Source organism: Mesoplodon densirostris, chromosome 18, assembly GCF_025265405.1.
Source record: "Mesoplodon densirostris isolate mMesDen1 chromosome 18, mMesDen1 primary haplotype, whole genome shotgun sequence".
NCBI lineage: Eukaryota > Metazoa > Chordata > Mammalia > Artiodactyla > Ziphiidae > Mesoplodon > Mesoplodon densirostris.
Window position 1 is genome coordinate 19,569,744 of NC_082678.1, and position 12,220 is coordinate 19,581,963.

The window sequence follows — 12,220 nt, forward strand, 5'->3', positions numbered from 1 at the left end:
AAATGAACAAAGCCAGGGAAACTGTGTTTGTATGTATGAGATTCTCAGTAGTCCTATGGTTGGGGTTCTTAACCTGAGGTGAATAGATGGACTTTAGGTGAACTGTGAAACATTGTTTGATGGAACAATGTTATGAAAAGTTTTGCTTATGTGGATTTTTATGGAGAGAAGTCTCATAGATTTCATTATGTTTTCAAAGTTGTCTATTCAAAAAAAAAATGTAAGGGCTTCCCTGGTGGCGCAGTGGTTGGGGGTCTGCCTGCAATGCAGGGGACACGGGGTTGTGCCCCGGTCCGGGAGGATCCCACATGCCACGGAGCGGCTGGGCCCGTGAGCCATGGCTGCTGAGCCTGCGCGTCCGGAGCCTCCGCAACGGGAGAGGCCACAGCAGTGAGAGGCCCGTGTACAGCAAAAAAAAAAAAAAAAAAAAAAAAAAGAGTTCCTATCAGTTCATGGCTCCAGTGTCTTCTGCTCCAGGGAAGCAGATCTCGGCCGTGACTTTCTGGATCCATCTCTCTCTCCAGATTTCAGGGTAGCAGTTTTCCCTGCAGACTCAGTTCTCTGATGAGTCTAAGAAAAGCAGTTGATTTTTAGTTTGTCCTGCTTTTTCCTGTAAGGATGGGAGTGATGACTTCCAACTCTTGCCTATCAGAGTTAAAACCACGAGTCTTTCATTTAGAATTAGAGTATCATCTTTCCTGGGAAAAATACCAAAAGACAAAACAAAATAAATACAAAAATCAACCAGCCAACCAACCAAACAAACAAACAAACAGAAGTTTGATTTCCAATCTCTTTTTCTGGGCTTCATGCCTTCTGGACCTTTTTGTAACATTTTAAGTCAACATAATAATTTTCAAAGACACCAAGGGCTTCCCTGGTGGCGCAGTGGTTGGGGGTCCGCCTGCCGATGCAGGGGACACGGGTTCGTGCCCTGGTCTGGGAAGATCCCACATGCCGCGGAGCGGCTGGGCCCGTGAGCCATGGCCGCTGGGCCTGCGCATCCAGAGCCTGTGCTCCACAGCGGGAGAGGCCGCAGCAGTGAGGGGCCCGCGTACCACACACACACAAAAAAAAGACACCTTATTCTCACAGTAATTATATTTTGGATTGGTACATTTTTAATATTTGGAGCTGCTCAAGTGTCATTGGAAAGTACATTTGTTACTTGAAAACTGGGTTTGCCTCTTGAGGGGGTGTCTAAAAAAAGACACAACCAAGCCAAAGTGTGGGAGAAGGAAGGATTTATTACTTGCAGCAACTAAGGAGAACACTGGGGATCTTTCCCAAAGCAGTGTCTCTCCGAACAGCAAAATTGGGAAAATTTTAAGCTAAGAGTGCATGCATGTTCATGAAGGGGCTTGAGCAGAGGAGAATTCAGCCTAGAATTGGGTCGACAGAGTCCAGGCTCTAGCTGACTGAAGTCATGATGGTCAGCAACGCTTAGCACCATCATTCCTTAGGTTCCAGTTAGTCTGGTGGTTGATTGCTTAAGGGGGTTTGGATCTTGCAAAACAGCTCAAGAAGTGCTTTAGGCTAATCTTTACCTTCAAGTCAGAACTGGGAGTCTTTGTAACTGATACAGTGCCTCCGATATGGTTAAGTTATCTCTCTGGGCTGGTAATAGCTGTTTGTTCTTACATTCTTTATTCCTCTTAAAATCATTAACTACTGAGACCTATTCTGCCAGGGTGAGCATTGTGGTCAGGCTTAGGTCACAAAATGGCTTAGGCCTAAGATGCCTTTTTTTTTTTTTGGTACGCTGGCCTTTCACTGTTGTGGCCTCTCCCGTTGCGGAGCACAGGCTCCGGATGCGCAGGCTCAGCGGCCATGGCTCCCGGGCCCAGCCGCTCTGCGGCATGTGGGATCTTCCCGGACTGGGACACGAACCCGTGTCCCCTGCATCGGCAGGCAGACTCTCAACCACTGCGCCACCAGGGAAGCCCAAAGATGCCTTTTTTATGTCAAGAAAGCTATGTCTGGTTCTCTTCCTCTGGGGACCCCCAACCCTATCTGCCTACACATTAGCAGACCTATCTCAGGATAGTGATTCATTTTATGGAGATTTTTAAAGTGACATTTTCTTACACTGCAATGAAATAAAATTCATATTTTATGGCAAGATAAGAAAAATTCAAATCTAACATATTTCTCTGCCTGTTTGGGTCTCCTCCCTCCCTTTTAGTGTGTATCATGCATCTGCATTACCCAGACCTCCTTAGACGATAACATTCCTTCTTAATCTTGTAAGTGGTCACGATGACCCATTACTCGCTTTGTACGTGCAGATCTGGATTGTGTAAACTATCAATACTTCATCTGATATATAACCCTTTGTCTCAGAAACATATATAGTAGTCCACAGAGCTTTCTGAAAGACTGTCTCCCAGGTTATAATCCTTAGATTGTCTTGAATAAATTATCTGTTCCTTTCTTAGATCAATTAAGTCCGTGTGCAGCAACGAAGACCCAAGGCAGCCAAAAAAAATTTTTTTTAAGTTTTTTTTTAATTCAGTTTTTTGTCGACAATTGTCTCCATGTGCTGAGGAGGTAATTTATTTGCACATGGACTCTCTGACGCCATGTTTCCTTGAAGAGGCAGAGAGGCAACTACATTGCAAATCCAGCTTTGTTGCCAACTGTTTATTCCCCGTTGTGGGGTCTGCCTCTTGGTCCAGCTCCCTCTGTTGGGAAATGGAGTTAGAATTCTACTAGGGCATGTGGTTCTGAGTCCCTTCTTTAAGCCCTTGATTTCAGGGTCAGTGAGTATTTGAATTTTCTGTGCTCAGTTTCCTTTCCTTATCTCTGCACAACTCCAGTGATCAGCGGTGTTGGGTTATGTGGGTTCAGTTGCCTTTGCTTTTGTGGTTTGCAATCCACATTTTTATATTAATGGCAGGTTATGTCCACCCTGAGAAATTTATCTCTATCAGCAACTCCCTGTTAGATGGGATTCTTACGAGCACTCATTTACATTTTAATAGGAAGCTTTCAGTCCTTTGTCTGGGAAAGGCAATCACTTTTGGTGGATTCCCTTTCCATATCTGTCATGACTGAACTAACGACATTAAAGAATTTTATTTTTTTCACTTCATTTTGAAAGTTTTAAACAAAGCAATAGGGACTTCCAGTGGTTAAGACGCCATGCTTCCAATGCAGGGAGCGTGGGTTCGAACCCTGGTCAGGGAACTAAGATCCCACGTGCCATGTGGCGTGGCCAAAAAACCCAAAAACCACAAAACAAAGCAATAAATGTCTATAGCCAAAACCAGAATGGTATATTAAAGAAAAAAATAAGAATAAAAAGGAAAATAAAATGGTGAGAAAGGGCTCTTCTCTCCACTACCAGTCTCTCTCCTTTAAGGCAAACCCTTTTTAGCTCTTTCTTGTTTTTAGTTCCTGTGATGTCAATTTTGTTTACCAACTACGGACACTCGCTGTTGGCTTGTACCCCTATATTTCCCCGCTCATCCTTCTTCAAATAGCTATGCCACTGTCTTCCGTTCTTTCACTAGTTAACTCCGCCATTTCGTGTAACAGACTGAAACCTCCATTTCTTGCTTCATTAATCATAGATTGTATCTTTTTAGTCCCCAAGATGTAAGATGAATAATTAACACCCCCATCCTTCCTTTCACTTCTCTTCCCCTTACATTTCCCAACCTCTCTCAGATATACTTTAAAAAATAGCCTTTTAGAATTAATTTATGCTTATAGAAGAGTTACACAAATAGTATAGAAACTTCTTATATACTCCCTACCCAGTTTCCCCTACTATTAACCTTTGCACATTTCTCTTACTGTGGCGAGCAGGGACTGCTCTTTGTTGTGGTGCGTGGGCTTCTCATTGCAGTGGCTTCTCTTGTTGCGGAGCACGGGCTCTAGGCCCGTGGGCTTCCGTAGTTGTGGCTCACGGGCTCTAGAGCACAGGCTCAGTAGTTGTGGCGCACGGGCTTAGTTGCTCCGTGGCATGTGGGATCTTCCCGGACCAGGGCTCAAACCTGTGTCCCCTGCACTGGCAGGGGGGTTCTTAACCCCTGCACCACCAGGGAAGTCCTTGTCAGGTGTACTTTTGCTTTTAAAGTTTCACAACTGATAGAAAGAATGTGTTTTATGTAATCATAGTAATATAATATGTAACTATACTATAATCTTTTGTGATTCTTTATAGACTTATTCTAAAATTTGAATCCTTTTCCAAACGCTGGTATTTAAACTGCTATAGGTAGGCAAATACAGTTTACTCGCAGAAGCAAGTAGTACTATGATTATGTTTTCATTTCATTTTCAAAGGCTTATATCATCAAGCTCAAAAAAGATTATTCTTATAATACCCCCATTGCTCAAAATCATGCATTGTTTTAATATGTACTTGGGTTTTTTTTTTGTATATTTGTTGTCTTTTCTCTGATGTTTATGATTACGTTTCTTTATGCTTGTTGGAAGAGGAGATACATTCTTTTTTCTTATTATATCTCCCAGATTTTCCATCTTTTTTGCTTTTCTTTTTATGTGGTATTCATTCCATTCCTTTTTTGAATCTCAGTGACTTCTGGGTCTGATATGGACTGGTTTCTTTGTATTTAGATAATGACTTTCTTATATTTATTTCCTTTTCCTTGAGTGTTTAATTGCTTTTAAAAATTGAATTCTGGGCCTTCGTCACATGCTCAAGGCTCGTTTTCCAAGTTCACTTCTATGATCTCTCATAACCTCTCCACTCTAGGACTTTATTTTCCTGCTCCAATCTGAGCTGGCTGCTTTCTGGGCCTGCTGCATAGCTGTCACTCGGGTGTTTTCTTTCAGTTTTATTCCCATGTGGATTCTGTATTCCCCGTGATTCATACCTTCCTCCTCTTTCTTTGTTTACCCCCTCATGAACTTGGCTTATTTTTCTTGATTTACTTCTCGTGAATAAGTATTTGAAGAAGTCACTTGAGAATGTACTCAAATAACTTCTTAAGAAAGGGAGTATGGGAGGTGAACTTCCTGAGTCTTGACACGTCTGAAAATGTGCTTGTTCTCCTCTTACTCAATTTCAGCTGAATTTGGAATTCCAGGTTGAAGACTATTTCCCCCAAGTTTGAAGACATTACTGCAGTGTCTTCAGGTACACTAACCGGAGTTAGCATTGCTAATTGGAAGTGTTGCCAACAGAAAGTCTGTTGCCAGACTAATTCCTCAGCTTTGGAAATGAGCTGTTTTATTATTTGTTTTTCTTTGGCAGCTTTTAGTATCTTGTCTTGATCCATGGCTTTCTGAAATTTCACATTAATTTATCTAATTGTATACCTTTTAAAAATATATATTTATTTATTTGGTTACACTGGGTCTTGATTGCGGCACGTGGGCTCCTGAGTTGCGGCAGGAGAGCTCCGTAGTTGAAACATGTGAACGCCCAGTTGCTGGATACACATGGGATCATACTCCTAGGCAAGGAATCAAACCCGGAACCCCTGCATCGGGAGCACTGGGTCCCACAAACTGGACTAGCAGGGAAGTCCATCGCTAGATCTATTTTTTTTTTTTTTTTTTTTTTTTTTTTTTTTTTTTTTGTGGTACGCGGGCTTCTCACTGCTGTGGCCTCTCCCGTTGCGGAGCACAGGCTCCGGATGCGCAGGCTCAGCGGCCATGGCGCACGGACCCAGCCGCTCCGCGGCATGTGGGATCTTCCCAGACCGGGGCACGAACCCGTGTCCCCTGCATCGGCAGGCGGACTCTCAACCACTGCGCCACCAGGGAAGCCCCTATTTTTATCACAGAAATATCAGCCTTGTTTATTCCCACAAGGCCTCAAAAAATTGAGGCAACAGTCATGCTTTTCCCTCCCTATATGAATCTTTAGTAAAAAGCAAAAGATTCATTCAATTATGAAGAGAAGCATGAGTATAGATTGTATACCTTTTTATATCTACTGTGCTAGGTACTCTGCAGACCCTTTCAGTTTGAAGATGTGTGTCTCCTTTTTTGGGGGGTAATTCTCTTGATTTAACCTTTTTCTCCCTTTAACTATTGATATCCAGAATCAACTTCATGATGATTTAATGCTGCAAAAAGTTGTGAAAGGAGGAGATGGGATGGTCTTTGTAGCATTAAAGTTGCAGCAATGTCTCTCCCCTAGCGAAGGGCTTGGCTCAGTTCCCGTGATCAAGCTCTGGGCTCTTGGCGTGAGTGAGAAATGCGCTATAGGAAGGAGCAGCCTGTATATGCAGCCACCTGTCCTTTCCCCCCAATCCACCCTCTCCCCCAACAAGCCTGGATGAGGATGCAGGTTGTGAGTCATATTGATCTATAGGAGGAGCAGTGGTGCGGTCTCCTTCCTTGGGGCTTTGGAGAAGATCATTCATTCATTCTTAGCCAGGCACTGTGCTAAGTGCTGGGGATAAATAGATAAAAGAGCCTCTCGGTTTCCGCCTCTGAAGAGCTGACAGTCTACTAGGTGTGACTAACACATACAGAAAGAGCATACCATGTGATAAGGGCCATGCTGGGATGTCAGCGAGACAGTGTAGCGCTGAGGTCAGCAGTCTGAACCCCAGCTCTGCCTTGTGTTATCTGGACGACTCTATTATTTCACTTTGCTAATCTTCACTTTCCTCTTTCATGGGGTTGTCGTGAGGATTAAATGAAATAAGGCTTGGGAAATGCTCATCTCAGTACCTGGTAAATATTGAGAAGAATAATATTGAGAATAACATGTGCTGCTGGTCTGGAGAAGATGGTGATCAGCCCCTCTGCCTGGAGATGAGGAGGAGGGTGGGAGTCAGGGAGGGTTTCATCCAGGAAGGGATCTCCAAGCACTGACACTTCCTTCCTGAGAAAGACCCCCAGGGACTTCCCTGGCAGTCCGGTGGTTAAGACTTTGCCTTCCAATGCAGGGGGTGCAGGTTTGATCCCTGGTCGGGGAACTAGATCCCACATGCCTCGTGGCCAAAATACCAAAAAACATAAATCAGAAGCAATATTGTAACAAATTCAATAAAGACTAAAAATGGTCCATATCAAAAAAAAATCTTAAAAAAATAAAAAAGGCCCCCAGATGGTATCTTCCCTCGTCCCAGAACTCCAAGGAGTCACATTTTTGACCATTGACAAGAGCCTCCAATGAGGGAAATTCACTCTAAGACCACTGGGGTAACAACCATGGTACCAGATTTCTGCTGCCTTGGCTTCTTTATTGGGTGCTTTCTGGGAGATGAAGGGTGAATAATGAATGAAACTGTATTATGATCACCATCTGCCAGACTCTTTTTCAGGTATTTTTCAGGTATCTAGTTTAATCTAACCCAATAATCCTCTGGAGGAGGCTACTCTTCTTCCGGTTTTATGGATGCTGGAAGTGAGCTCAGTCCAGGGACATTAAATTAATCACCGAGATCATGCAGATCGCAGACAGAACTGAGATTTGGTCCCTGCAGTGTGGCTGCAGGCTGATATGCATTTCACATCCTGCAACTGCCTCATTTGCATAGAATCATCAGTCAAGAATTGTGGGGGCTTCCCTGGTGGCGCAGTGGTTACGAATCTGCCTGTCAATGCAGGGGACACGAGTTCGAGCCCTGGTCCGGGAAGATCCCGCATGCCACGGAGCAAATAAGCCCGTGCACCACAAGTACTGAGCCTGCACTCTAGGGCCCACGAACCACAACTACTGAGCCCACGAGCCATAACTACTGAAGCCAATGTGCCACAACTACTGAAGCCCGCGCACCTAGAGCCCATGTTCCACAACAAGAGAAGCCACTGCAATGAGAAGCCCGCGCACTGCAATAAAGAGTAGCCCCCGTTCTCCACAACTAGAGAAAGCCTGCGCGCAGCAACGAAGACCTAGCACAGCCAAAAATAAATAAATAAATAAAATAAATTTATGAAAAAGAAAAAAAAAGAATTGTGGTTTTCTTTTTCTACAGAAGGGACTGTAGAGATTTACTCAGTGCTTTAAGCTCCATCACTGGGAACATTCTCTGACATACACTACTTTTTCTAAGTTCCAACCTTTCCTGCCACTCAGTCAGGGTCGGGGGAGGAAAAGCTAAGGGGGTCTGCCTCTCTAGAGGCACAGAAGTGCTGGTGGTCTTGGCGCATCTGCTCCAGCACCCCCATTCCTGGCACATACAGGGGATTGCCACAAAGTTGTGAGCAGTGTCCCAGTGCCTTTCTTACCTGGAATCTGCGCAAGTGTGATAACCCCCATGGCTGGGACCCACAAACCGGTGGTCCTTCTACGGGTCATCAGTACTGGGTGCTGTCCTGTCTCGTGCACAGTACAGCTGCACAGACCACCAGACCCACGGAGCATCCAGGCAGGCTCCCTACTGAGCTCAAAGTCTTCTGTAACTTACTGTCTCCTCCTTGTGGACATTTGTCCCCAGCGGGCTCACAGAAGCTGGCAGCTGTGCTGTTGGAGGACTGTAAGGTCAGAAGCCCCGGGGGAGATCGGGGGAGATGGGCTGCGTTTGCCCAATAGTCAGGCAAGCCCAGACAAGATGATGAAGTGGGCAAAGTTTACCTGCGCTTCTCTTGGCTACCCTTTCCGCTCCATCCCTTCCTGCTTGTGGAACTTAGGCCCCTTTACACATAAGAAATATACTTTTAGGAAGTGAAGGTACCTGTCATTTACATCTTAATATGCTTTTCAGTACGCATATCACCTTTTGGGAAGGGATTTGTTCTTTAGGCTTCAGCCTTGGCTGTGAGAATTAACAAAAGATTTTATCCATAGTTAGCAGCAGGTGTGTGTTGTACATCTCTGTGTAGGAGGCATCATATTTTTTTGAGGGTCTTTCTTTGCTGAAATCACACACCACCTGGCCATGATCCTATGCCAGCAGGCCCTCTTATGCAGCTTGCCACCTGCTTGCAGGGATCAGCAGATTCAGTTTCAGGTATTTTTCAGAAGAGGCAGAAGGTACTCTGGGCTCCTATGTGCTCCCGCTCCTTTGTGATTTTCTCCTCAAGGCACACAACTGAAAAGTCAAAACTGGGAAGAGGAGAATTCAATCCCTCCTTCCAAGAGCTGATAATGCAAGGATCTCAAGCTATTTATTCACCTATTAACCTATTTTTTCTTTCAATTGAACTTCAGGGTGCACAGAATTGGGATAATCAAAATAATTGAATTCTAGCACATTCATCATTCATCCATGAATGATTCCCTCCCTCCCTCCCTCTCTTTCTTCCTTTCTTCCTCACTCCCTCCCTCCCTCCCTCCCTTCCTTCCTTCCTTCCTTCTTTCATTATAATGCAATAAGAACCTGTAAACCCAAACCAAAAGCTAGGACCTTGACAATGACCTATATTTAATCATATTCCCTCTACCCATCCCACCCATACTTTTGTCTCCTGCATCTGAGGTTATGATCATTCTGATTCCTGTGTCCATCACTTCCTTCTTTCCCTTTTAAAGATAGTTTTGTCGCATCTATACTCATTTCTCAAAATACATTTTTAATTTTAGTTTATTTTTGACTTAAGATTATATTGCTAAGATTCTTCTACATTTTTGCTTTTTGCTGTCGTTTGTTGTTTTGATTGCTGTGTATGTTTGGTTGAATGAATAGACCACATTTTAAAAAATCTGTTCTCCTACTGAAGGACACCTGGACTGTTCCTGGTTTTTATCTGTTGTGTGCAACGCTGCTGTAAACTCTCATAAATGTCTCTTGTTGTACATGTGCAAGCGTTTCTCTTTATTTCTCCATCTGAGAAGTATTTATTCAAACCCACTGCATGTACTGCCCTGGTCATCGTGGAGAGCGTGGCATTCCTCACATCAAACCTTGTTGGGGGGATGGAGCTGCAGGGCGCTCTGCTGGAAAGGGCTGTGACATACTGAGACAAACCTGGGATTTTGGTTCAGGCAGACTTGATCCAAGGTCCACCTGGGTCACTTACTAGGTATGTGACATGGAGCATTTCTTGACCTCTTTGGATTTCAGTGTTCCCGTTTTTAAAATAAGGAGCAATAATATTGCCTCACAGGGTTGTGAGTAATAAATGGGATAAGCACTGCCTAGCACATAGTAGGTACTCTCTATATGCTTATTCTTTCATTCTTCATTTATATCAACCCCCAGATGCTATCATTATTCCTATACAATACCATATATACTGTACATCTACTATAATACTATGTTGTTATACCTAGTATCAGAATAACAGAAATAAAACATGCAATTCTCAATTTAGAGGAATTTATGATATATCTGAGGATTAAAAATAACATGCAAGAAACAGTGAGACATAAAAGCATAGCTGGAGATGCAGAGCTGCCTGAGAGTAAGTACGCCCCCTTGAGGTAACACGTCAGAGTTCACACTGCGCTAGCCCACTCCACTTACCTGCTTATGGCCTCAGGAACCTTACTTTGCTTTTGGAGTCTCTGCTTCCCTGTGGGGGTTAGGAATTATCCTGAGCTTTGAGGCTTCTGTGTGACTGAGATAATCCGTAAATCCCTGTGCCGGTGCCTGGCTCACAGTAGGTGCTGTTATTAACCTGGGGTGTAGTGTGAGCTCCTTACATAGAACGAGTGTCCACTGGGCGGAGACTCTGCAGAGGAGATTCAAATCCTGGATTTGGAGGGAGGGAGTCTACTAATAGTTCTCAATACAGACTTCAGATGAGTTCCCTTGGAACTGGGGGGACGGTTGGATGCCCTTATCAAAAATACAGATTTCCCCAGACTGTCTGAATCAGGATCTCTTGGGGGGTAAGGCTTGGGAATTTGCATTATTATAAAGTTCTATGATGACTCTAATGTGAAGACAAGTTTAGGAACTACTGGATGGGGTTGGGTGGAGAGGAATTAAAGGAGAAGAAAGGAAGAGAGGAAAGGGAAAAGGAGAGTCAGGGGTAACCTTCAAGTTAATGGGTCAACGTGGAGTATTTTTGATTCAGAGAGAATATTTCTTTACACCTGATATTTTAGAAGTGGGAACAGACAGGAGGTCTTATTTCATCTACCTGCTCTAAAAACCAGGCATAGACGGGGACAAAAATACTGCACTCAACAGGGAGCTTGTGACAAATGACAGGGACTTGTGACAGTCAGGTAAGTATCAGCAACCTGACACCTCTCAGCCATGTTTGAAGTGAGGTCACCAGGCAATGGCCGTGGCTGAACTAGAGGGGGAACCTATTTCCAAGACAAGCTCTGAGGATGGGACTTTGGTCTCATGTTCTTCCCACCTCCAGGAGGCCAATGCAGGTGTCAGAGCTATTTTGTCCTGTTCTATCACCTACGGCATCAGAGTCTGCCAGGTGATCATTGGCTGTGAGACACACTAAATAAAGTCAGCCTGGAATAATCTCCCAGAGTCTGGTACTGTCTATGTCTGTTATATATCAAGTCATTACATGACTTCATTGGCAGCCCTGCAGTTTTCCCATAGCACAGGCATGGAAAAGGGGAGATCCAGACTCCAGGGACGGGTCATGGGGACAAGGGGCAGCCAACTGGATGTTGCAGTTGTCTGGAATTGCTGCTTGATCCAAGCAATAATTGTGCCTAAAAACAATTCAAATAGAGCTTTGTTTCCTTCGGTGAGCTGGGAGAGTCTTGGTGGGAAGGGAGGTAGATGGTGGTAGCCATAGAAGCAGAGAGCTTTTCTTTGTGGAAGGCCCTAAGAAAGGGGCTGGCTGAGGGGGGCTGGCTTCTGTGACTCTGTCATCTCCTTCTGGATAATTTATATCTTTATATTGCATCCACCAGTGGGGAGGTAGTAGAAAGAATGGGTGAGAATATGGGTTTTGGGTCAGATCTGTGCAATTTATGATAATATTAGCTATTATTATTAGAAATAGTTTATTATATTGCACAGCATAAGCATTTCATATGGTGGCTGATTTCATAATGGGAAGTTGCCCGCAAAGGGTTTAGTGTCAAGGGGTATCGATTCCATAAGCCCACGTGGTTCAGGTGGAGGGGACTGTCCCCTCACCTCTGCCACTTCATCTCCCACTGCTTTTCCACCCTTCCTTTCTGAGTCCCCCAAGAACTACACTCATGGTCTGCATTGCCTCATCGACAACTGGCTTCCACTCCTACACCTCCACTCAATGGCATTTGGATAAATCACAAATGACTCTTATGTTGCTAGATCCCAAAGCCGTTCTTTGCATATTTTATTGGACTCCATGCTGTTGGTTTTTCTGTCCTCCTTCAAACCCTAGTCTGCTTGGCTCCTGTGACCCTGGGCTGTCCTGGTCCCCCACCTAGCTG

The 12,220-nt window shown here is 44.3% G+C and overlaps 1 non-coding gene across 1 annotated transcript; it reads right to left on the reverse strand.

Annotated features, from left to right (window-relative positions):
• Positions 1 to 5,769: 5,769 nt before the first annotated feature.
• Positions 5,770 to 5,888, reverse strand: LOC132479410 (U5 spliceosomal RNA). The gene has a single exon (XR_009530528.1). It is a non-coding gene; the product is annotated as a U5 spliceosomal RNA (small nuclear RNA).
• Positions 5,889 to 12,220: the final 6,332 nt, after the last annotated feature.